The sequence below is a fragment of the Podarcis tiliguerta genome (genome assembly GCF_965153285.1).
Source record: "Podarcis tiliguerta genome assembly, chromosome: 2".
Lineage (NCBI taxonomy): Eukaryota > Metazoa > Chordata > Lepidosauria > Squamata > Lacertidae > Podarcis > Podarcis tiliguerta.
In genome coordinates this window covers 63,236,329-63,261,753 of record NC_139535.1, presented here as the reverse complement: position 1 = coordinate 63,261,753, position 25,425 = coordinate 63,236,329, and the positions used below count along the sequence as shown (strand labels likewise).

The 25,425-nt window shown below is 43.5% G+C and overlaps 1 protein-coding gene across 3 annotated transcripts in view; it reads right to left on the bottom strand.

Moving 5' to 3' along the window:
- The window catches only part of RASGEF1C (RasGEF domain family member 1C), an 82,872-nt gene extending 64,093 nt beyond the window's left edge, over positions 1–18,779 (bottom strand). The window contains exon 1 of one of the 3 annotated variants that reach the window (XM_083428695.1): positions 18,362–18,779. The gene's annotated coding sequence lies outside the window, so the exon portion shown is untranslated. The remainder of the gene's footprint in view (positions 1–18,361) is intronic. The other 2 variants (XM_083428693.1, XM_083428694.1) reach the window with 2 other exon arrangements.
- Between the last annotated feature and the right edge of the window lie 6,646 nt (positions 18,780–25,425).

Below are 25,425 nucleotides of genomic sequence, written 5' to 3'. Positions count from 1 at the left end.
GAGATAAATTTTTTGTCACATTGAGCTCCTTGGGAAAAAGGTGGGCTATGCATGCAATAAGGAGATGCGGGTGGTGCTGTGGTCTAAACCACAGACCCTAGGGCTTGCCGATCGGAAGGTCAGCAGTTCGAATCCCCACAACGGGGTGAACTCCCATTGTTCGGTCCCAGCTCCTGCCCACCTAGCAGTTTAAAAGCACGTCAAGTGCAAATAGATAAATAGGTACCGCTCCAGCAGGAAAGTAAACGGCATTTCCATGTGCTGCTCTGGTTTGCCAGAAGTGGCTTAGTGCTGGCCACATGACCCGGAAGCTGCCTGCAGACATCGCCGGCTTCCTCAGCCTATAGAGCGAGATGAGCGCACAACCCCAGAGTCGTCCGTGACTGGACCAAATGGTCAGGGGTGCCTTTACCTTTACACGTGCAATAAATGAACAAACAAAATTATCTGATGCTTGTCTGCTCTCTTACTCATCACATTCTCCCCTATCCCAAATTTTCTCCGGTGGAACCTCTCTCTCTCTCTCCTGGCGCTATTTATGGTGAGGATTCACAGCTACAAGCAACAATGTAAGATAGCTTCTTCTTCATGACAGCTTGTCCAAAATAGATAACTATGCAACATGTTCCCAGGACTTCAGTTAGCATGCACGACTGTGTTTCAGAAGTAGCTGTTATTAGCAGAACAGCAGGAAGCAGCGTTATTAGGCAGAAAAGGAAAGCGTGGAAGTGACCTGGAAATTATAAATAAAAGGCAAGGGGCAAGAATGAGCGACATGGCATCCACATTAGCATCGTTATCTAGATAATGGACACCAAGAACAATGCTTGTTATGTTATGAACTGCAGAGGTTTGCTATCTCTTGCACAGGCAACAGCAGCTTTGCAGACTCTCCATCTGATGATTAATTTGAAGCCACTCCAACAGCAGTGAAGGAAATACATGAAAACAAGCTACTTTAGCTTTTTATCACGTAGGATTGCACATCAATCAGCAGAATTGTGAAGTCCTCCTGACTGCAGCAAAGGCTTCCCAAGTGAAATTAGATCTTATCACAAATAATCCATTGCAAAGTGAGGAGGGGAAATACTTTGAATACTGAGTATCTTTATTCTAAAGTGCAAGTCAATGGCAAACAGGCTCTATATCTAAACATTCAGTATCAAATCCCAATCCAAGGTAGATATTCGCAAAGTAATATATATTAAGTGGTACCCTAAATGTTAGGCAATTGCCTTATTTTCCCCCCAAGAGGGTTGTTAAATTCACCCCCATCTTTTTAAAACATGTGTTACTATGTGTGATTTTTAATGATCTGATTCTTTCAATTTATTATCTTCTGTTGCTGCTGCTGTTATGTTGTTTCCATGTACATGGCATTTTACAAATATATTTATTTCCAACCTTTCCATTCCACTTTTTATCCAAAGAGCTCAAGGCAGAGGCTACAAAGTTCTCCTGTCTCCTAGACTGAGAGCTACTGACTGGCCCATAGCTACCCAGTGAGCTTTGATGCTGAGTTAGGATTTGAGCCTAGGTCTCCCCAGCCACAAAGAATGAGAAGATTGGGCTGTACACTGAGGACCTTTCCATCTAGAAAATAGAAACAAAGGAAACAATAGAGGCAGGGGAAGGGAGTGGACCAAAGGACAGCCCTTTGTTAATGCCCTTCCTGTATTCATGCTCCATCAAATCAGTACACCAAAACTGGTATCAAATTGTATCCCCTATAGCACAGATGGAGGCCGGTAATGCATATTAGCATTAACTGGATTGGACAAATACCATAGCAGATTTGATGCAGATTTCCGCTACAGTCCTAACCTCACTTTCCTGGTAGCAAGTCCCACTGTGTTCAATAGGTCTTACCTTTGAGTAGACATGGTTAGGGTGCTGATGTCAGACTGTGGCTGGGTGCACACCATACATTTAAAACACATGACTTCCTCCAAGGAATCCTCAAAACTATAGGGTGCTGGGAATTGTAGCTCTGTGAGGGGCAAACTACAATTCCCAGGATTCTTTGGGGAAGCAATGCGCTTTAAATGTATGGTTTGCACACAGCCCCCAAGCAACCAGTACTTACCTACTGTGAACCCTGCAGGTTTTGTACTAGTCTGGAGAGCCAGTAAGGTAAATCTGTTTCTCACATGTTCTCCATGGGCCACACTTTCATAATAAAAATTGTGTCGCACTGAATTGTTTATTGACAAGCAAGACACCGGGTAACAAAAAGAAACAACTCTTAGCAGTGCTTGATTTATAACACAGAGCACAACTACTTTACAATACGAACATGGGACATCCAGAAAGTATAAAATAATGCAGCTACATAAGAAAATGAATTTCCCAAAATATAATGTAGATTGCCCTTAAATCTTCCCATTGTGCTTGCCATCCTCTCCTGCCACACCTTTTGAGAACCACTGCAGTCCGGGGAGAAGCTGCTTAACCCTTTCCTTGACAGCCATTTTCCCTTTCAAAACCACCCCTCCTGCTGCTTTTCCAGCCATGGAAGGAAAAGACAGGGGGATCCTTAAAATGCAGCTGGAGAGTTGGGTTTTGAACATTTTGATTGGAAAACAACAACAGGAAAGTTCTTTCCTACCAGCTAGGCTCAGGCACAGATTGCAGTCACTTTGCTTCTCCTTGGGTGTGTCAGATCAGTGCAGCATGGCATCCAAGCCAAGGTTTGACTTATTGTACTACACTGAAATGTTTAAATATTTATTTGATTGCCACTGAATCTTCCCACCACACTTGTCATTCTCTCAAGCCACACCAGTGTGGCACACCAGGGATATACAACCTCATGTTAATGATACCAGTGTAAAATTATACAATTTGTTTTATATACTGGATAAAACATCACAGCTAAAGTTAATTGATCAAAAAAGTGGGCTATAATAAATGTGTCAGAGGCTGATTTTTGGAGGCTTTACAATGGCTGTTTTATGCATAATCACTGTATATCCCCACCAGTGCTTGGCCATTTGGAATATGAACCACTCATGAGGCTGCATTTAGAGCTTGTAGTACGCATTAATGTATTATTACAGCTCTTTTCATAGCAGGATGTTGTCATACTGAAATACAATGTGCAGCCAGAGCAAAAGCTGCCAACAGTGATAAAAGGCTCCAGCATTACAACAAGAGCATCAGACAATGTCTGGGGGAACGTAACCATTTTGAGCGACACCGACTGCTGAATGACTAGCTGAAAGCAGTTTTCTGCGTAGGTGTTTCTAAATGAAGGAGTGAAGTCTGCAGGGTCCTCCTAGCTCAAAGTTAGCCATTTTGTGAGCGTTGCAATGGGAGGTGTGAAATGTTTTGCAGCCAAATTACTTCCTCTTCTGCTTCTCCTAGCAAGACAAACCCTCAAAAATGACAATTGTCCATTCCATTTTCACACACACGAAGGGGCCGTGACATAGTCCCAACACCACTGCTAGATGTAAACACACATTCAGACAGTGGCAGTTTGCGACAGTAACTGAGGAGTTAGCAACCTCTGCAGCTGTGTTCTTGGGTGGGGGGGGGGAGAGGTGGGTGGAATGTCCTTATTGGAGGGCCCTGGAAAGCAGCAGAGGCTATTAGTCTAGAACCATGAAGCTGTGCAGTTGCTAAGCCAAGGCAATAGTGCCAGATTAACCCCTGTGGAGGCCCCTAGGCAGTCGAAATCTTGGGGGCCCCTTCACAATTTACCTTGAAACTTCTACTCGGCTACTCACAAATATTCTACTAGGATCTGAAGTCGGTGGGAACTCACAACACACCAACTCACAGAAAGCTTCATATCTGGAGGTTTATCATGTGCGTGCTCTAACGGGATAGCATTGAACTAAGAAAGCTTGATTGTGATTTTCTTTCAATATCAGATCAATATTATTTTGATCCGTTGTCACGGGGCCTCTAAAAGGTTGCTCTCAATTGCATCTCTGGTTGCAACCCATGTACTTGAGCTCACCAAAGTAAATGAGAAAACCAATGCATCTTCCATGAATAGCTTTTCCATTTGGATCTGCTTCTTGGTCATGCTAAAGTGTGACATGGAAGGAAGGGAAAGAAGATCAAACGTGTTGATAAACAGAAATAGGAAGGCATAGTGTGTGTGTGTGTGTGTGTGTGTGTGTGTGAGAGAGAGAGAGAGAGAGAGAGAGAGAGAGAGATGAAAAGCTCCAAATAGCAAAAGTCAATTTGTGAGTAAGTTTTTGTGCAAATTTGTTGTGTCTCTAAATACTACCTCTGTACTTTGTGAGTTGCTCATTCAGAGACCTCCTGGAATTTGCCAGGTGTAGACCTAAATGCTTATTTGTAAATGGACTCAATTTCAAAGTTGATGAATTGAAATGGCTTTTAGGAAATAAAATTGCAAATCTGGCTTGACAGGCTATTCTGGGGGAAAAAGCATGACCTCTGTAAGACTCCATTAAGTACTCAACTCCATTTATATTCCAGCTTTAAGTAAATGCCAAACAAGAAAGCCAGCATGTTGATGTGGCAGTTTAAGATGGAACTTAAAAGTTCACTTAGAAACTGCACCCTAGCACATACCACAGGGCAGAAAATTACTTTGGTTGTTCACCCTGCTCCAGAGTTACAAGACTAGCTCTAGGGACATCTACAATTATGGAAGAGGCAGCGGAAGTTGCCAGAGGAAGGCTGCAGCAGGTGGACTTCATCCACTGCCATGCTGATGGAGGGACACTTCCCAAATAGCTGCACTATCCTCATCAGTGAGGACACCTCCAGCACTCCTCCCCTGTAAGATGCCTCCTTTCCCATTTCCCACTCTTGTATAAATGCCTGAGAGACTGCTGATCATTATGCTCAGATGGTCCCAATCCCTCTAAGCCAATTCAAGTAACTTTCTCCATCCTTCTTATCCACACACACAAACCCAATAGCTACGTTTTCACCTATATTCCCTGGTGTTCAGTTAGCAATGCTTGGCTGTTGCTTTGTATGGGGCTCTAAATTCAGTCGTAGCAAAGTATGATGCCGCCAAGATTATCTGGGACAAGGCCAGCAGCACCAGTGCCTTCTGCTCCAATACCCACCCAAGTGCATAGATGGTAGTTGATTGAAGAGGACTTTGACTCATAGAGTTACTAATATTCCTGAATGCAGACCTGTGTATGTTTAAATATAAAATGGATTCTGCAGGTTCATGAGTTTCAGTGGGATTTTACGATTATGCATCTAGTGCTATGTTTCAATTGCACTCAAACTGAATCCATTTGTCACTTCCAGAGTACCATCTGCTCCTCAGAACAAATGTCATTTTATTGACAGCAGTTGTCACAATGTCTTCACTTACAACCATCTAAAATTACTACAAATGCATGCATTCTACTGTGTGTGATCAAATAAAAATCTACATGCCATGTAAGAAGACTGACCGCCTCCCCTCTAAAATGCCTAGACCTGACTTCCAATGTTATTCTAATCACATAACATCTGAATTTTTATCGTCTTTGATCTCTGAAAACATGACATTTATTACACCAAAACATCACTGGAAAACCTAAATATATCTTTAGGGCAGGGTGGGGCAGAGATCTAGTCAGTGGGTCAGATCCTGAGCTCACCCATACACCATGGGCAACTTCAGCAAGTGGGTGATGCCACCCCACTCTCAATCACCTAGCATCATGATAACATCAGGTGATTCAACTTCAAAGAAAAGAGATGGGAGTGCACTTTATGTACACTCCCAATTCTTTCCTTTCTTGCTTTGCAGATGCAGCTTCAACTCAAAGGAAGATCATCTGAATTCAAGCCAGGGATGTAAAGGGATAATTCTTCCTTCGCAACTACAGCTTGAGCCTTGTCTGCAAAAGAATATCTTCTGCATCCCTAGCTTGAATTCAAGTTACATCTACAAAGGAAGAATCTGGAGTGCACATCAGAAAGTCAGCATATTTTTTTTAAAAAAATGCTGCCCTTTTCTGTTGCAGTCCTAGTTATTTTTTAACTGCAGGATGAACTTTCAACAAACTAGTCCTGTTAGTGGAGGCCCTCACCAAGAGCTTTGCTAGAGCAACGGTGCTTTCTGCCCTTCTCTCTCCTCCTGCCCTGTGCCTCCGGAAACTGGCTCAGTGGGGTCAGGAGAACCCCAAAGATAGCACTGGGAGGGAGATTATTCAATCTGGCAAGCTGTAAACCTTGTGCTGATGGACCAATGGTAATGGTCTATGCTGAATTCCTCCCATAAACTACAAGGTATGGGGAAAGATCCAATGTAGTACAAGCAAGTGGCTGCTTATGCAGCAAAGGCTTATTCTTTTTATTTCCCCTCCAGCCCCTCAAATTTTCTCCATTGACCTTGGGAACCCCTCAAGAGCAGATTTTGGGGGAGCAGGGTATCTGGAGGGGGAAGAATATAAACCAGAAGTCCCAATGAGGGCAGACCTCATTGGATATTATAGGTATGTGTTTGAGGCAAGGAAGCAGGATGTCTACTAAGACCTTTCTAGCCCCTGAATCCAGCAAGTGTTAAATATATAAGCCAGGCTAGCTTCCTGGTGAAGCAATTGCCTGGGTAATGGGCCATTAAGGGGAAGAAAGGAAAGGGGCTCTGTGTAAGGTGGTAAATGGGTGGGGCCCCTTTCTCAACTTGTGGACAAAGCCAAGGATGAGAGTTGCAGAGATATGAATCAGAAGAAAAGCAGCAAGCTAGGGAGAGAGACAGAGCCAAGGCTGAAGCTGTGGGAGAAACAAGACCCTTTTGGGGGTGTTAATGGAATGAACCCATCCATCGTAGCCTCAAGTGTTTCCCCCCCTTCTATTTCTTTCTTTTTAAATAACCGCACATGAAACGTGATCACACACATGTGTAAATAAATCTTATATCATAAAGACATCAGTCTCTACTGTGCCTCATTCTGAAAGAAACGTGAATTCTGTGTAAGTGCCAGGAACCCCTGGAATCTTGCACCGTTCAGATTGGGGTGGCGTGCAACACTATAAATACCAATCATTTAAAAATCTGTACATTAGCTATTTGATAACCTTGTAAGCAAGGACAAATGTGTGTGGATTGAATGAGCAAAGAAATGTGTAAGTGGCAAGAAAGGCTATATTTTGGTTCAGATTTCAAATGAAATTCTTTTGAAATCCAATCAGATATTTTTTTAGTAGGGCAAAAATGCTTTCAGCAGATGTAATTATCACCCTAGCAAACAAAATGCACCAGTGGCAGAAGCCAGGATGAAGCTGATCTGCAGGATGAGAGCTGCTGTCACGTTTCATAATCCCAGTTTCAAAGTTTTTGTCATGAATGACCCCCGGAGGAAATAGGCAGCAAAGATGCATGTGGGTAAGCACATATTCCATGTTCAATAGAAGAGCTTGCACCTTAGAAAGGATTACTGTCTAGTAATCAGGTTCTAATGTGTTAAGTGCCTTAGTAGTAGTGCGAAGGAGGAACACGCTACATTCTCAAACTGACAGACAAGCTTTGTTACTAGAGGGGGTGGGAAACCAAGAGCCCATTCAATGCACATAACAAGCAACGAATGTAAAGATTCTGTTAATTTAAAAGACTGCTAATGGAGGAAGACAATAGATTAATCTCCAATTCATAACACAATATGCACTTAGGTCCTCCTCAACTAAACTTATTCTTTGACACCTTTTCCTCAGACGTAGTGACAAATTGGTGCCCCAAATCAGCTTCTTATAAAGTATCAGAAGGGGACAAAATGAAGTTTCTATAGAGAGAATGGATTTGGCATGTGTTTCTAAAAAATGAAGTGAGCTTTATGCCAAGTGGAGATTTAAGCCCTGGTCTCCTGGGTCCTAGTTTGATCCTGTAACCACTATAGCACACTGGTTCTCCTTCCCATATGCCATCACCCTGTTCCTGAATGCCATGTAACTGCCATCTCTTTCTTTTTCAGTAAAAGGCACATGACCACACATTTCTTATACCATCCAGTTTGGTCCTGGAAGCAAGCAAACCCCTTCCATAGCAGTCAGGAAGTCATACTTCGCTAGGCACAAGCAGTGTGAGAAAAATGCCAACTGGATAGTTCTGTATTTAAATTTTCAGCCAGTCTCTATTTATATACAGTTCAGAATGTGCTGAAATAAAAACTAAACAAAACCAGGCAGAAAATGCAAGATCTGAGTCACAAATGACATTAGTTAAATGTCAGAAATCTGAAACAGCTATGATATGCCAACTAGCTATTGGCTCAATACTGAAGTACGCCTAATATATAAATGTGGTGTTGGCTGCAAATATCATTCAGTGCCAACCAGCCTTAAAGCTGGCTCAGACTGACCAATGTATTGCTCCCCCCCCCTTTGCATTTCCTGCCTGCTTCAGTGCCTGCCATCCTCAAGTACAGAACACAGAGCCGCAGGACAATGTTGAGATCAGACAGAAGAGATGGCTGAGTGAATATCCATTAGATCCAATCCTTCACTGCCCTAAGGATTACCTGCATCATCGGCTCCAAAGTTACACACATGCCACTCCGTCCAAAATGGAAAGGAGTGTTGATAATGGTACCAATCGATGATGAATAAAGAAGCACAGAGGTACAAAGAAGCATTGTCACAGCACAGTACTACCATGGTCATTAACTGCACCAGGGCAATAAAGACTGGGCACCAGCCCTAAAAGGCAGGCTGCATGCCATGCTCTCTCTCTCTCTCTCTCGCCATCACCCTCCTCACTACTCTTACTTCTGAGTAGGAGGGAATCTTAGGGACTGTGAGTTTAACCTGGGGCGGGGGGAGTTTGCTGTTAAGTAGTAGTCAATGGGGTAGAGTGGAGCCACCCTCCCAAAACAGGAATCAGAGCTCCAATTGCAGTCAGGGATGGGCGAATCAGTCAATTTTTGTTTCTCTCCGTTTCTTGCTTTTATTTACCGTAAGCTCAGATCACCACATGTCCACATCAGTTCACAATTTCCATCAGCATTTTAGTACAATTTTCTCTCAATACGGATATTTTTGCAAAGCAAATTTCCCTAACAGAATGCCTTTCTTGTAGGCTATGCTTCACTAATATATGCATTTTTATGCACACTTAATCCCAGCGTATGCCTTTTTGCATACATTTCTTGGCCAGAGAACTCTGTTGCAAAATTCAGAGATGTGCAAATTTCAAAGGAGGGGTTGGTTCCGGTTCACATGCTGTTCAGAAAAGTGCAAATTAGGTAGGTTCACCTTTCATTGTGGACTGAATCAAAGTTCTCCCCCATCCCTATCTGGATGGTGCTGGAGAAGGCCGGGTGGTGGTGAGGCTAGACCTGTGCAGAGGCACCAGTGGAGCCAATCCAGCACCTATACAGCCCCAGCCTTTCCACTGCCCTGCCCTGCCTTGCACCACCCCTGGGCCAGATGGCCAACTGGAGGGATGCCACTTTCAGGATGGGGCTCCACAGCTCTCCCCCACCCCACCAGCTACTGTCACTGTTCCCTGGCATTGTTCGTTTCAAAAAAGAAATCCCTTATACAGAGACAACCACTACCACCCAGCTGCCAACAAACTCCACAGGTGCCACTGTGCGATGTTCAGCCTATGTTTCCTCCTTCCTTTCCCTGCATCTTGGGGGGGGGGGGGGGGCAGGTGACCAAGTGATCAAGCATGTGGGAGATTGCTCCTTAGGGTCTTAACACAGGCTGCCAACTCCATAATCCAACCTAGACAGACTTATAGGGAAATGAGGATCAGATATAAAAATCAAGGTGGCTCCACATTTGTGGAATGTTCCCCCTCAGAGAGGTTCACCTGGCGCCTTCATTATGTATCTTTAGGTGTCAGGCATAAATGATTCTCTATAACCAGACCTTCAGCTGATTAATCAATTTATGCCCCTTTAAACTGTCAGGGTATTGTTTTTGGTTGTTACTATGTGGTGTACTTTTGTGTTCTTATATTGTAAACTGCCCTGTGATCCTCAGGTGAAGGGCAGTATTAAAAATTGATTATTAATGGTGTTTGTCATAGTTTAAATGAAATCACTGCTTAAGTGGTAATCAGCACAGGTGCCCACTCCCTGCCCCCAGAGGTTCAAGTGAGGACCACTGAAGACAGCAACACAGCAAAATCACCCCATCTTTATGCTAGCGCTGTGCTGATATTTTCAGTTGATCTGTTTGAGGCCATTTGCAGGGGGAGGATGGAAAGGAGAAATGCACCCAAAGAGGGAGGGAGGCAAGAGGAGAGAGCTTAATGGTGGTGGCAGCTTTCACTTAGTTACCCTTTAAATAAGGTAGTGAAGAGAACTGGGGGGGGGGGGGAATCAGGCCAGATAACCACTCTCATTTGGTTTCTTGTTGCACTCATGATCCAAGATGGTGTGATCTTCAAAACAGAAAGAATTCTCTCTAGAGGCTGCATTGCTCCCACCATGTTCTCTGCATTGAGACCCTGCACCAGGCATAGGCAAACTCCGGCCTCCAGGTGTTTGGGACTACAATTCCCATCATCCCTAGCTAACAGAACCACTGGTCAGGGGTGATGGGAATTGTAGTCCCAAACATCTGGAGGGCCGGAGTTTGCCTATGCCTGCCCTACACCATCAAAGCTTCCAATGCCTACACGAAATGTCATGAAAACCAATAAAAGCCATAGCTCCCAGAAATCATTATGATGAAGCCTGCAGTCCTCAGATACAGAAAACAAACCCTTCTGATATGTTTAACCAAAGTATTTAATGTAAATAACATTTAATAAAAACATGTTACCTCTATGTGCATCAGGGATCCCTCTCCTAATTAACATGGGATGTCTTTCATCTACAAAATGCTGTGCAAACAGTCATTAGGCTTCAGGTTACCCCAGATACTTATGCAAACTGTTATTAGACCCATTATCCAGAAGAAGAAAACGAGACTCCAATGGTTGACATGATTAAATTGCCCAAGCTCAACCCCAGTTGTACTTATCCAGTACTTATCCAGGTGTAAAAATGGTGTTCATCTCAGTAAATCAGCCTCCATAATATTCAAGTTAAATGTCAATGCAGAGCCAGATGAAAAGCCCATTGAATTAAAGTAAGAAGAATATGAACATTTAACTTGAAGAAAAAATGGGATCATTATGAGAAGGTTCTGTACTTTAAAACAGATAAAATGGGGTTTTTTTACGGATCTTTCCTGTGTGCCTTAATTGTTTACCATATGGTGCATGCATGTGACCTGATCCAAGTATGCATGGCTTGCCTCACTCATTGAGCTACCTGCTCTGTGGCTCCTTTTAGTACTTTGTTCTTTCTTACTATGGCAGAACTTTAGTCTGGAAACATGGTGTTTGATGCATGGTGATGTTATATCTCATACGGATGGTATGCTTGGTGGCTGGGACATGGAAAAGGTCCATGTTAGCTTTTTCGTAGGGGTCTGTCCCAGATCTGTGCGAAGACACTTCTCAGGTACCAGAATCTGGTAACAATTACTGCTGGCCTTCATGCATCACTAGCCAGCCAGAACTAAGCTTCTGTGATCATAGTTTGACTCAACTTGCCAACATGCCCCTTCAATGTCCTTATTTTGGGGGGGGGGGTGTCATCCCCCAGAATGGCTGAAGAAACCCAGCCAGAAACCCAGATGGCATATAAATAAAATACAACAGCAATCTGATAATAAACAAAGCAGTATTTTGTTCTTAACAATTCTTCTGTATTTTTACACATACTCCCTGCTCCTGGTGTTTTCCCTGTTTTTGGTGTTTGAATCCAGATCTGGGGGGGGGGGGGGGGACGACTCCTCAAATATAACTTCCTCCTCAGCCCTCTCCTTCCTCAAGTAGTAACTGTTGGTCTCATGCCCACAGCCTCCTCATCCTTACACCTTTAATTATCCCCTTCAGGCTTATAGTATAGTATTCTCCAGTGCTATGGAGCTACTACAATTACATGCTGTAATGGGGAAGACTAGTGAAAATCTTTGCTCCAGGTTCCACCCCCCACCCCACCCCCAGTAAATCTAGCCTGGGTGCACTTTCATTTATGCCTTGTACCAAATCTGTGTGACGATGGTAAGTGTGTTATCATGTCCACCCTGAAACAAGTGGCTCAATAGTATCGGGAAAATATTTAATACTAAAATTGAAAAGCATTCGTCTTAGCCAGTATTTTGTGTCAATAAGGCCCACAGGGTAATTATGTATTCTATTTTTTAAAAAAACTTTGCTTTGAGCAAACTTGCTTGAGCAACACTCCTTGTCTGATCAATATTAACAATACAAACAAAATTGGCTTCCAGCTATGGAAAGGTATCATTTTAAAATGCATGCCTATGAAGAAAACCTGTGGTAATCAATGGGCCACAGAATAAAGCTTGATTTCAGTTAAGTCTTATACGTATTACATATAAGAAACACCATACTGTTGCATGCTACCCCAATCTCCAGGCAGTGCCAGATTCCAGGAGTTCCAGGCACTTGCCCAGGGTTTGGTTCCTTGGAATGAGGTATAATGGGGACTAATATGTCTCTATAATATGTGGTTTATTCACACACACACATACACACACACACACACACAAAATCTGAGTTTACAATGGAGGGGTTCACAGCATTAACACCTCAAGGGGGCATTGATTCCCCCATAGCTGCAACCTTGGATTGAAACAGAAATCAAACATTGCTCTCACTCTGTTTCCAGCTTGCTGCTTTGCTTCTAGCTCACATTGCTCCACTCTGGCCTTTTGTCTTTCTAACTACCTGCGAGTTGAGGAGCTACGGTACTTGTACCATCTCGCACAGAACCCCTTCCTTTGTGCTTCCATTATCTCAGCAGGAAGCTAGCTTGGCTATTCTAGGAACTAGAAGGGAGCCCAGGCATTCAGCCTAACCCTCCCCCCACAAAAAAATCTCATAACAATACTAAATCAGTGAATAACCTAAAAGAAAAGCTCCTCAAGTATCACTCAACAGATTGAATCATCCAGAACTTTAGCACTGTTTAATTATGCCTAAGGGCTTTTAAATAAATCAACCTTGTGTTAATTATATTTTCTGAACTTGACTCAAAATCTTTTCAGCAGTGGATCATTAAGGAAACTTGGCTTCATGGAATAACAGAACACTAAAGCAAAAGTGGATTTAAGGGAGTGTGACCACTTCGGTCGCACTAGGCAGGGAATCTCAGAAGCGCTGCCCTGTTAGCCACTTTAGCTGTGAAGCTGTAGAGGACATCTAAAATTGTGTGAGATTCTGCAGAGCGTGCAAGATATCACGCGATCTCACACAAAATTGGCACCAATGTTAGAGCCACTTCTTTACCAGCAGCAGAGCCTTCAGGATGGGCAGAGAAGTGGCAGCAGGTAAGATGCCAGCGCCAGCAGCAGAGCAGGCCAAGGCGACACATCCTGTTTCACCTCAAGCAGCAAATTCGGACACCCTGCCCCGATAAAGATGGATGTGTGTGTTATATGCTTGGAAAGCTAACTAGAATCTGTATGCTACCATCATAACTAACATGATTTTTCAGACCTTCCTAAACTTTGACAGGCAATGCTTTATAATCCTCTAGCAAAACGCCTCTGAAATAGAAATGTGTGCACACACCATTGGCCCCTAGCGCTATTAGATGTCACAACAACAAGCAGATATGCACGCAACCATCACAGCATCAACAGTGATTCAGTTGACAAGCACCCACACACATAAGCCAAGCTAGGGAAGGAAGACAAGAAAGATTAAGGAGCTGCCATTGCATCAGGTCAGACCACTGATCCATCTAGCCCACTGTTATCTACTTTGATTGGAAGTGTCTCTCCAAGTTCTCACGCCTTCCATCACCTGTTATATGATCCTGTTGTCTGGAGTTACCAGGGACTGAACTTGGGAACTTCTGTATCAAAAATATGTGCCCTATTACTGAGCCAGGGTCCATCCCCAAATCAAGTAACTGCTTTCTTCAGAGGAGATTTCTTAGGGAGGCTCTATTTCAGTTGGCAATCACTAGGCCTTTATTATCTGGGTACCTAGGGTCTGTGTGTGTGTGTGTGTGTGTGTGGTTTTGATTTTTGTTTTAGAGAAATGAGAGGTATAAGTACTCCAACCTGAATAATTCCAACGTGAAACTGCAATTCTCATCAGCCCAAGTGAGCATGGTCAGTGGTCAGGGATGGTAAAGAGTCCAAAACCAAATATATTCCTTTTGTAGTGTACAACTTGGTGGTGGTATTTTAAGTCATATGATGTGCAGGGCAGCCATGCATAATGATGAAAATAAAATACAGTCAACATATTACCTTGTTTAAACAAAGGCAACCAATGTACAGATAGCCGAATTATAGCAGCAGAAAAGAAAGAAATGTAAGTTGGCTAAATCTATTAACAGTGCAGGAAAATTTTTGATTGCATTTCGTATAAGGAGATACATTTTCATCACGCCCAGAAAGCAGCTATAAACCTGTAAAGTTTCAAGCGGCAGCATGACTGTGAAAGGATTATCTCTTCCATCAGAGACTACTGGCAAAATCAAGCTTGGTCCAGATAGACTTACCCTCAAGAGCCTTCTTGGCTAGTTCTGCCTTTAGTATGAAAATACAGTTTCATACTAACATGAAAAGTAGGCTGGTGATTGGGGGAAAAGGTGACCTCCCACCACCTCCAAGATGGATCAGCTGATGCTGTGCAATTCATAATGGGGGATTCAGATGGTCCCCCTCAAATTTGCCATGGGACTGTGGAGGTTATAGAGTTACACATGCAGAACTCCACACAATGAAAGATCCTGGATAATCAGGACCTCTCAAACACACATGGTGGGTGGAGCTCTATGCACATAGATCAATGTGAATGTAGAGTCCATCCCTTTTCAAGTGCAATGAACACATGGTTGGTGAAGGGGGGGGCACTGGGCATGGTGGCGGCAGGTGACAGTTGCCCACACAGCTTCATGACCTCTATATGTAACATTTGAGTGTCCGGGGGTGGTAGGAGTCAGGCATTTGAATCTCCCAATAGTGACTACAAAAAGCAGAATTTAGGAAGAACCAATCTGTGCATCTCATTTTGGAACACATGGAGGAAAATGCTTCCCGTCTCCCACACAAACAGGGTTACTCTATGCATTAAACATTAAGTAAAACATAACATTTCCTCACCAGAGCAATTTCTTCAGATTTTGTTTTACTCCTTTGGAAACGGCTTCACTTCCACTATATGCACCCACACACTTCCATTATTACTATTATTATTGGCATAATTATGGCTTGTTTGCACAGCTTTCACTTAACTTGCATTTTATGATGGGAGTGACTGTTCCTCTGTGTCTGCAGGCACCAAGGGGATCTATGCTTACCTGTGCACACAACTGTACAGACTGTCACATTATGTGCAGATGACTTTTTTTTTTTTTGCATCATCCATGTTTCCATAAATAACCTTGCACATTAAACATATTTGTATCTTCTACAAATGAATTCTCACATGAATAAATACCCAGGGTCGGGGAGAGAACTGTGCTTAGCCAGTGATGTGCTCAGAATTGGTGTGGGTTATTTCTTACATCCAAGTGGGTGTGCACAGGACTGCAGCCAGAATTAACCCTCACCTGCCCCTGGAGCTTATTTCTCACATTGGTTTTCATAGTAAAGTCAGGTATTGCCAACCTTTTTAGGTTGCAGGAGCATTCAGATTTTTGAGTAAGAGCTGTGGGCACTGGATAGAAGTCAGATCCCACCCAAACAAAACTCATAATTAATCTGAGTTTTGAAAAGTACACAGAGCTAAAAGAAGTGGGAAAGAGCATCATCACCCTTATAAATACCTCCTTCAGCTCAATGTACTTTTCAAGGGGGGAGGAAAGTGATTACACTTCCCAGCTCATGATAAAGGGGGCACTGAATGCAGAGGTGCTCAGAGACTTTGTAGGCAATGAAGGAAGGCTTCAGGGGCACTATTGTGCCCATCACAGGGGCCACATTGGCAACCCCTGGGAAAACCATTAGAAACCATACATGTGAACATAGAGATAAAAATAAAGATTTTTTAAAATGCAAGGGGAAAATTCATCTTGCATGTAGTTGCATTGGATAGAAGTATGACATTTCATATACATCATACCTTTAAGAGATCAATTACATTATTTTTCTCTCCCTCACACATAAAAGTTACATTCTTTCACATGACATTAAAGAGAGTTTGTCCTAAAAACACCTGATAACATCATCAAGGAATCCAGCCGGAACAAATCTCATGACCTAACCCACAGCTAAGAGAAAGAAGTCACCCTTAAACGCAATGTTTAGTGCCAGATGTGGTCCCCCCCCCCCATATAATTATGCAACAAGTGTATGAAATCAGCATTGAGTCGCTTAGCAGAACAAGGGCTCAGTCAGAAATTAAAGGAATATATGGGCAAAAACCTCACTGTATCAGAACACCTCTGATGTGACCCCAGTTCATTTGCACATATCACCCCACATTCTAGGTTTCCACTATGTACAGTGTAGAATTAAAGTAGCCACTAAAAATACAGGGCAGTTGGCCCTTTGCAGTAGTAATTACTATTCCTGCTCACATTGTTAAGCAGATATCTGCAGAACAGCATTTACAGAATTCATACCACACCAAATTATGAAAACACAGGAGAGGGGTTTCATATTGAGATGCATAGCAAAACCAGGAATTTAGAAGCATGCATCCAGAGGTTTGTTTTCAGAATGTAATCATGTGTGTATTTTTAAAATACTCCCCTCAAAAACACCAATAGATTATTCTGATGATCCTATAAAATGCCATTTTTAGGAACACACATTCAGCTGTCAGCAAGCCAGAGGCACAGTTCCAGTGAGAGGAAGGGGGGATTATCCTGTGCTTTCTGATAACAGCTGAGTCAGATTCAGATCAATTTTTGTTTCTGGAAAAATCACACCTGATCTGACACTGTACATGTCAGGATTTAGCGTGAAACAAATGTTTCAAAGCTGAAATATAAGCTGCTTGCAATTATGATCTACAGCAGAAATAAAGATAGTATTTCTATCAGTGCAAACCGACTGGATGTTGTTCTCCTAATGCTTCTGTTAAAAAGGGCTTGCACCACACAGACCAAGGCAGAGATCACAGCCAGTTAGTATCATGGTGATCTTTTTGTAAGCTAGATATCCTTTAACACACATCTTGGTCGCCACCACATCTCTCCCCTTTGCACAAATACTTGGATTGGCATGTCTCTCCCAACAGCCCTGCCTGAAACACATTTCCGTGGAAGCAAGTCCCCGTGACTTCGTTGTGTTTACTTCCGCATAATGCGATTAGAAGCAGGGTGCCTAACAGGTGTTAAAAGACTCAAAGAAAGGCACAGGTATATAGAAGTCTATGGCACACTCTTACGGGAAAACACAATGGCTCCCAAGTCCACCTGCAAATAATCGGGGCTGGGTGTTTGGCAGACGAACGGCTCAGAGCGAACGATCCCTGTGGGGCTGTCCAGCCTGACGGATGGAGGCGTAGCGTTTTGAATTGAGGAGTCGTGCATTATATTATAGGACAGCACTTCTTAAATAACCTTTAAAAGGGGTTGGGGTTGGGGTCAGAAACTTTTAATTCTGCACAGCAATAAGAGCCTATAGCCCTAGTTCAGCAGCTCAGAGATCGATCCCCTCTTTGATTTAACTTAATTCAATATACATTACGGGTTTTCCAGTCACACAGTTCGGAAGGAGTTCCCATCACCTTCCTTGAGAACACCCAGGAGGTCAGCCTCATTAATCTCCTATCGCCGCCACCAACCTCGAAGACGAACGCGAACAAAACAAAAAACACACACACCCTCGGCTGGCTTTGCTAATTCACTTCGGGCTGCAAGCACCAATCGATCGAAAAGTGCATTATTAAATTAAAAGTTTGCGGCGTTGAGTAATGGCTATAGGGTTAAAAGGCCCGCCACGTTCCCCAGCTGCGTGCCCGCCCCCGGCCGCCCCAAACAATGCCTGGATCAGTCTATTATGCCCTGGAATGGACGTGCCCACCGGGCCGGGGTCGGGATTTGGCCTGCGGTCAAACGCCGCTTCCGAGCCCCGCGCCTGCCCAGCCGAGAGGTTGCTTGCTCGCTCGCTCCCCCTGCGCAAGGTGCGGAGTCCCCTCCAGAGGCCACGCCGCCCACCGGAGCAAAAGCGCGAAGCAGCCCGCCTCTGCGGGAGGCAGGGAAGGCTCGCCACGTTCCCAGCCGCTCGGAGTTTTCAAGCGGGGCTGCCTTCTTCTCACGAGGTGGGCTCTGGACAGAAGGAAAGGAAGGTGCGCGCGCGCGCGCGTTCGGTTTCCAGAGACGGATCTGGAATGCGCCCCCCAAAACGCAGAGCTCTCCTTCCTCGGCTCACCCACTTTCCTCGCCTCCCAGTCTGAGAGAAGAAGTCCGACGCGAGAAAAGCCGCCTGCACTCACCGGAGCTATGCACTCCCCGCCCCGCTGTGCCAAGCCATGGGCGTCGAGGGCAGCCAGCAAGTCCCAGCTGCGGTTAAATCCTCGGCCGCATCCGCCGCTTGCAACAATCCCCACCGAATCCCTCCTTCCTCCTGCTCAGGTGCCCAGAAACTCCGCGCGCGCTGTCTCCTCAGGCGCCCGCCCGTGCCCGGTTATTATTCCATCCGCTTCCACGGCGCTTATCGAGCTGCTGCTGCTGCTGCTGCAAGAGGCTGCGTTTCTTCACTTGCGTGCCGCACCTCGCCGCTCCAAGCGGAGCGCATAGCGCCGCCTGGCTGCCGCGCGCCAGAACCGCGGCGTCGGTGTCCAGAAAGCTCGGCACGGTGCTGGGCCCTCCCGCCTTTTTAAAACACACCTCAGCTGAGCGGAAGGGGAGCGCGCGGCTTGCTCGCGGGCGCGTGCCGTTGTAGGCGCCGGCAGCCAATAGGGGAGGGGAGCGCCTGCCTGCCTGCCTGCGCGGGCAGGTGCAGGCCGCGCAAAGCGGTGGCTTACAAGCAACAGCTTCGGCCCTCCGCCCTATTTTGCCCCATTTGCGGGTTTTCAGTGGCTCGCGCCTTTAGGACAGGCGCTGATTGCCTGCCTCACAAAAACCCCGTGTCGGTCATGTGGAAGGAGAAGGCGACGGTGCCCTAAGCCTGGGGCAGCTGCTGTTTTCTTCTGCTGGGCGGGGGGTCAGAAGAGCGGGAAAAAGTCATGTTGCTCAGGACACATTCATCGTTGCACCCGCAAGTGTGACACATGTAGGAGCTCTGCAATAAACAGCACTCATTTTGAACGTAGAGGGTTTACAGGCAGTCAGGAACTAGCCAGACTCAGAACTGCTTAGCTGCTCAGCCTATCTAGCTCTGTAAAGACGACTGAAGTGGCAGTGTTTATTATGCATAATTTCAGTCGGCATGAATAAGCCGCCTTGGGAAACTGGTGAGACAATATATAGGCATACTGCCAGAAATTCTGTGGTGAGGCCCTTCAGTTATACAATATACGCAAATATGGGTAGCCAGACAGGGGGAGAGTTCTTTAATTTCTTTCAAATTAATAAATATACAATTTAATTGTATAAAATGATTAAGCACCGGCCATCCCAATGCCTATACACTTGTCGGTAACACACTGCGAAGTGGCAGCAGGTTTAGTTCTTACTGAGCAGTGAACCAGCAAACTATGTCTGAAGACTAGGGATATGCCATTGGGTTACATGCTCCCTCTTCCCCTATTTTGGACATATTCCTCTTTCCCAGTTGCCATAAGTGTAGTTTGTGATGACAAAAACTGTTGTTAGTTTGCCTCTCATATCTGATCTGGTTTGAAATTGCCTCCAAATTTTGCACGCCTGTTTGGGAATATGGAATTGGCACATGAGAGGGAAGAAGGAAGCACCTTTTTTTGATGCCATGCAAAATGCGGCCAGTTGCACCCAGGCACAAACTGATGTGAAGCTCTGCTCTTGGAAATGAACCTACAAGGCAGCTTGTGCTGATGCTACAGAAATCTCCCTATGTCACTGCTCCCCTGCCCTTACACCAGTACAAACCCCCCTGTCTATGGTTTGCTACACTGTGGACAGCAGCCAAGTCACATAATGTGCTGCTGCACATGGACTATACATCACCACCTGCATTCAGTTTTATATGGCATCCATCCATGCTGCTCGTCTGAAGCAAGTTCCATCTGGCTGCTTCACTGTTTGATGCCTGCATTGCAATTAGCACCTCCTGCATCACAAGACCCAGGAGCACTGGCACTTGTTTTGTTTTTCTTTTCCTTTCTAAATAGCAGTTTCCACCCTTGAAACTACAGAGCATCATGTTAATATTTTCTAGCTGCTTTATACAAATATGGAAGGCTTGATCTCATAGCTAAAATGCTCACAGGTGCTGTTCCTTAAGCATCTCAGGTGGCCCAGGTATTACTCGGCTTGTTCACCTTACCTGCCTACTGGGCTACAGGGTTGCCTTATGCCTCCGTGTAAGGTTTGCTCTGCAGTGTCAGGGAAGGAGACGCAAGCAAGTTCCTGGCTCTTGTGATGCAGGATGTGCTAATTGCAATGCAAGCATCAAACTGTGAAGCAAAGGCTTCTTAACAGCATGATTCTCCATCAAGGATTTTGACAGCAAATCCACCACTGGGGGATTGCTTTTCCCTTTTCCCTTTTCGGAATACATTTTTAAATATATGTGCAATTACGTTTCTATTTGCTATGGCAACTTACCCATCCAGAAATTTGTGTTGTGCTCTCATTGGGAAAGGGTTCTGTATTTGGCCCCTTATTTTGTAGCTATGGCTGAAGAAGGAAGAGTGAGCTACAATTAACAGTTGCTTGCAAAAGGATTTACTAATTTTTAGTTGAAAACAGCTCTCCTGTAAATTGATCCTTGGCTATTCAGATGGTTGCCTGAAGGATCAGTACCATTTGCCCCTAATGCCCCCAGAATACGTGACAGAGCTCGATTCTTGCAAAACCCAGATGAAATAGCCTTATGCATTAGCTCTGGGAATCTAGTCCTGATGTTACGCTCTGTTGCCTTTTCTACAATAGAGCACAGCACTGGGTTGATAGAGAGCCACAAGGGATTACATAGGGGAAAGCACTGAAATGCTGAGAGAAACAGTTGAGTCAACTGGATGATAAATGAAAGGCAGACTCTCATTACAAAGGGAGGCAACTGTACTTGTTTTTGGAACTTTGTATACTTTGTTAATGCTCCTGTAGCCTTTTTCTTAAGAGCAGTAGAAGAAAATATTTGGCAACTGGTCAGTGTAAGAAACAGCAGATCTAGTCAAATGAACAAAGATAATCAGCAAACATGTTTCTTTTCTTTTTAAAAAATAATTTTTATTAACCGACCAATCAAATCAAATCACATCACATCACATCACATAAATTCCGAATTACAAAGCCGAATTTTAAATTTTTGTTCAAGTTCCGAAGGGGGATTCCGATCATCTTCTTGCTACTGCGTTAATATCCAAATCAGTCCAAACAAAGTTCATAATTCTATCCAGTCTTATCTTGCTGTTTCCACATCTCATCTTGTTCGTATATATTTTCTCTTTTTTCTTTATGATCTCTTCTGATAATCTGTTTAAGCAGATAAACACCAATTATAATCCTGTGTGAATTTTTCCGTTCGTCCAATCCTCAAATCGAGATTGTTTCCATATATCATCGCTTTCATAAATAACATCGCTCTTTCCATCATTAATCGCAAAACTGTCGTTCTTAAGTCCCTCTGAGGAGTCTCACCCACAATATAAAAACATCTCTATTTCTCCTCCCAGACTTAAGTCCTCCGACAGAACTTGCCAACATGGCGACGGTATTTTTAACTGCGTCATTCCGAAGCTCTTATACTTTCCACAATCTTCTTAAAACATGCTTTGGTTAGAAAGTTTATCTCCACACAGTCATAAATCCACAGCTTAAGTCATTAAAATGACATTTCTGACTTGTGGGGGGTAGGGATTCTTGGTTAATCACTTAGAGGGGGGAAAAGGAAAGTTTTGTCCCCCTCCCCCATCCAGTCCTTTTGCCATACCGAGCCTTGGGGTATCTTCTCATGATTTATCTTGTTCTTCCGACCCGTCTTGTTTATCCGAGATCTCTTCAGTTAGCAGTCTTTACTCCCCCTCCTTCCTTGAAATATGTGCATTCACTTCCTCCTAATTGTTTCTTTTGAAGTTCTTGCAGCTAGAGGCGCGGATCAGAGACAGCGTCCAGGAGTGCCGAGATCCACAGGAGGGCATTCTGCCTAGTGCCCCCATCCCCACAAATTCAGGGGTGGTTTGGGCACAGCAGGCAAGGGCAGCCCCCCCCAACCTTGGGGGGGGGGGTAGGGAGGCTATTTACTCCCATCACAGCCTCCTAATTACCTCGTGTGGGTCGGAGAGATGTTATTGTCAGCCATCTTCCGATGCACCCTTAGTGGCCCCTCCTCAGCAAACATGTTTCAATCACTACAGAAGTAAAAAGTTTAACAGAGAAAAATGACAAGTAAAGACTACAAAACTTCTAGAAAAGGAGGAAAAGAAATACTGGGTGGATGGAGAGAAATTACAAGAAAGATTGCACTTAAATGCCAATTTTTAACTATGTGTGAAGTTCTAAGTTAAAGGACACAATGTGTGATTGCAAGGGTGACCTCATGTAACCGTGATAAAAGTCACAAAAGTCCCCCTACAAATAAAAGTAGAATTTGTTGATGACAAATGTATTGACGGGGTCCCTGGACAAGTTGTGGCCTTTTTAATTGCAGACTATTTTTATACTTAATTCCAATGTCCCCTTATCTGGGATGAATCTCATCTTCACAGAGCAGTTCTATTTTCTCTCTGGACTTGAACAATGGTGCAGTTGAGGAGGATGAAATAATGAGCTGTTTTTCAGGCCATTCAACAAAAGTCTTCAGTTGGGATAGCTACAAGAAATTCAGACCACAGCTCAGAGGGCTTGTATCGCCTAAGAATTTTACTCCAGCCCAAAGCTTCTGTGGAAATAATCTGCTCATGGTGACCACCAGCTGGAATTCATGGGATGTGATTCATTGAAGTTGAACATTATAATACAGAATAGGACTTTAGTGCTTCTGGCTGGACAGAACAGCTCCAGCCTGGGATCTGTGCAGAAGATAAACAGCACTAAGAATAGTTGCAAAAGAAATGAGAGCTGGACCATAAAGAAAGCTGATTGCTAAAGAATTGATGCTTTTGAATTATGGTGCTGGAGGAGACTCTTGAGAGTCCCATGCACTGCAAGAAGATCAAACCTATCCATTCTGAAGGAAATCAGCCCTGAGTGCTCACTGGAAGGACAGATCCTGAAGCTGAGGCTCCAATACTTTGGCCACCTCATGAGAAAAGAAGACTTCCTGGAAAAGACTCTGGTGTGGGAAAGATTGAGGGTACAAGGAGACCAGACTCCATGGACCAGAGCACGCCAGGCACTCCTGTCTTCCACTGCCTCCTGCAGTTTGGTCAAACTCATGTTCGTAGCTTCGAGAACACTGTCCAACCATCTCGTCCTCTGTTGTCCCCTTCTCCTTGTACCCTCAGTCTTTCCCATCATCAGGGTCTTTTCCAGGGGGTCTTCTCTTCTCATGAGGTGGCCAAAGTATTGGAGCCTCAGCTTCAGGATCTGTCCTATAGTGTATAATGAGTTGGTATCACATTTTTTAAAGCATGTGGAATGGACTTTTTCTAGATTGCTTTGTTTATCAGTGAACCACATCTTTGTTGGTAAAAACTTCATTGGTTTGAGATTTATCACATGGGAGTATTTATCATTGTTTGAATAAAATCAGACAAATCTGTGGAATATCCAAACTTTGGCTCATCAGTAGTATGAATATTTATGTTTCCTCTGTTCTGCAGATGGTAGCAAAGTGATAGTAACAAGTGTATCACTAATTATGCAATTGGAATGGGAGTGATAAGGCAGAACAGATTTCTTTACACTAGTAATCTAATTTGCTGATAAGAAACTTCAATGAAGCTGCTAATTGGAGATCCTGTTAAGCAGGACATCAGCCATCATTAAATGTTCTGTTTAAACATTCATTTTTGCACTGGTTAGGTATAAACCCTTTTACTGCAACAATTATGTCCTTGGAGGAAACAAGATTAATTTCCAAATAAGAGAGGAAAATTTTTCTTTGGAATTGGCTTCTGAGGGCAGATTTCACATGAAACCTTTCCTACACAGATGACCAGATGTGTGTGTGCCTGTGTGTGTGTGTAGCAGAGACGTGTGATGAGTTCTGCATGTAGTATGTGACAGTTGCTAATTGATTTTTCAATAACTCATATTACCGAGCTGATTGTTGATGGTGCTTTTATAAGGTTAATATAGATGCAGATATTTTGATTTGATTTTTTTAAAAACGTGTTGTAATTATTGAAAATGTTAACACTATATTAGGAACACATTGCTACAGAATTCTTATTTGGTTATTTTTATGTACTGCTGTTTGTTTGTCTACTGCATATATTGTGAGTATCCTTGAACACGATTTCTTGGCAAAAAGGTGGCAGAAACACTAGATATTTAGATGTACTGCACAGTGGTGTCCAGTAATATTTAGCAGTTGTGTTCTCACAGAACAAGAACATTTTTAACTGATGAAAATACCAGTAAGATTTTAATATATTTTTTTGTAAATCATACACCGGTGAAGCATGTGATGTCAACATGAGGATTTTACATAAGACATCTCTAGCAAAATGAGAGAGTGAAAAAACTAACCAAGCCAAGATACTTTATCAATAAACAGTCAAGGAGTAAAAAGAGTTCCTTACATTAGCTTAGGTAAAAGAAATGATTGTAAATATGTAGAAGAAATTGGTTATAGAAATACATTCATCTATTTTTTCTTTCTGCAGAAAAATAAATATTCTAATAAGAATAAGTACATATTCATTCAATTTGTTGTCCTGAAGTCAACCTATACTAAACTGCAAATGAAATACATTTTTATTTAGAGAAGTACTGTAGGGAAGTAAATAATCCATTAGAATGTTGTTGTTTTTTTATCTTCAAGGGCAAGGAGAAAAATAATTACAAAGTTCAGCCAGTTCCTCTAGCAGAAGCTGTATCTGGGATGACCAGAAAGGGTATCAGTCAAAAGTATCTAACAGTAAACAAGGCACCATGTACAAATTCTGTGTTGTCAACTGCAGTCCCAAGAGTGCCTGAGATTCTAAGTGAATGACGAACATTCCACTAAGAAAGAATGTCTTGTTAGTCAAGCTCCAGAGAACTTGGTATTTTGATTTGTTGGCATTAAATCTTGTGGTGTGATTCTGTTTGAGTGAGCAAGCAAGAGAAAGAAGGGGATACGGTGGGCTATTTTCCATTCAGAGGGAAGATAGTTCAAATTATGTACGGTAAACATGGAGTTGTATTCAAATAGGTTCTACTCAGAGCAAACTCAGGGGAAATAATTGAAATTAGTCAGCTATGGCCATTAATGTCAGTGGGTCTGCTGTGACATTGGATACAACCCTTTCATTCCATAGTACTGATGTGA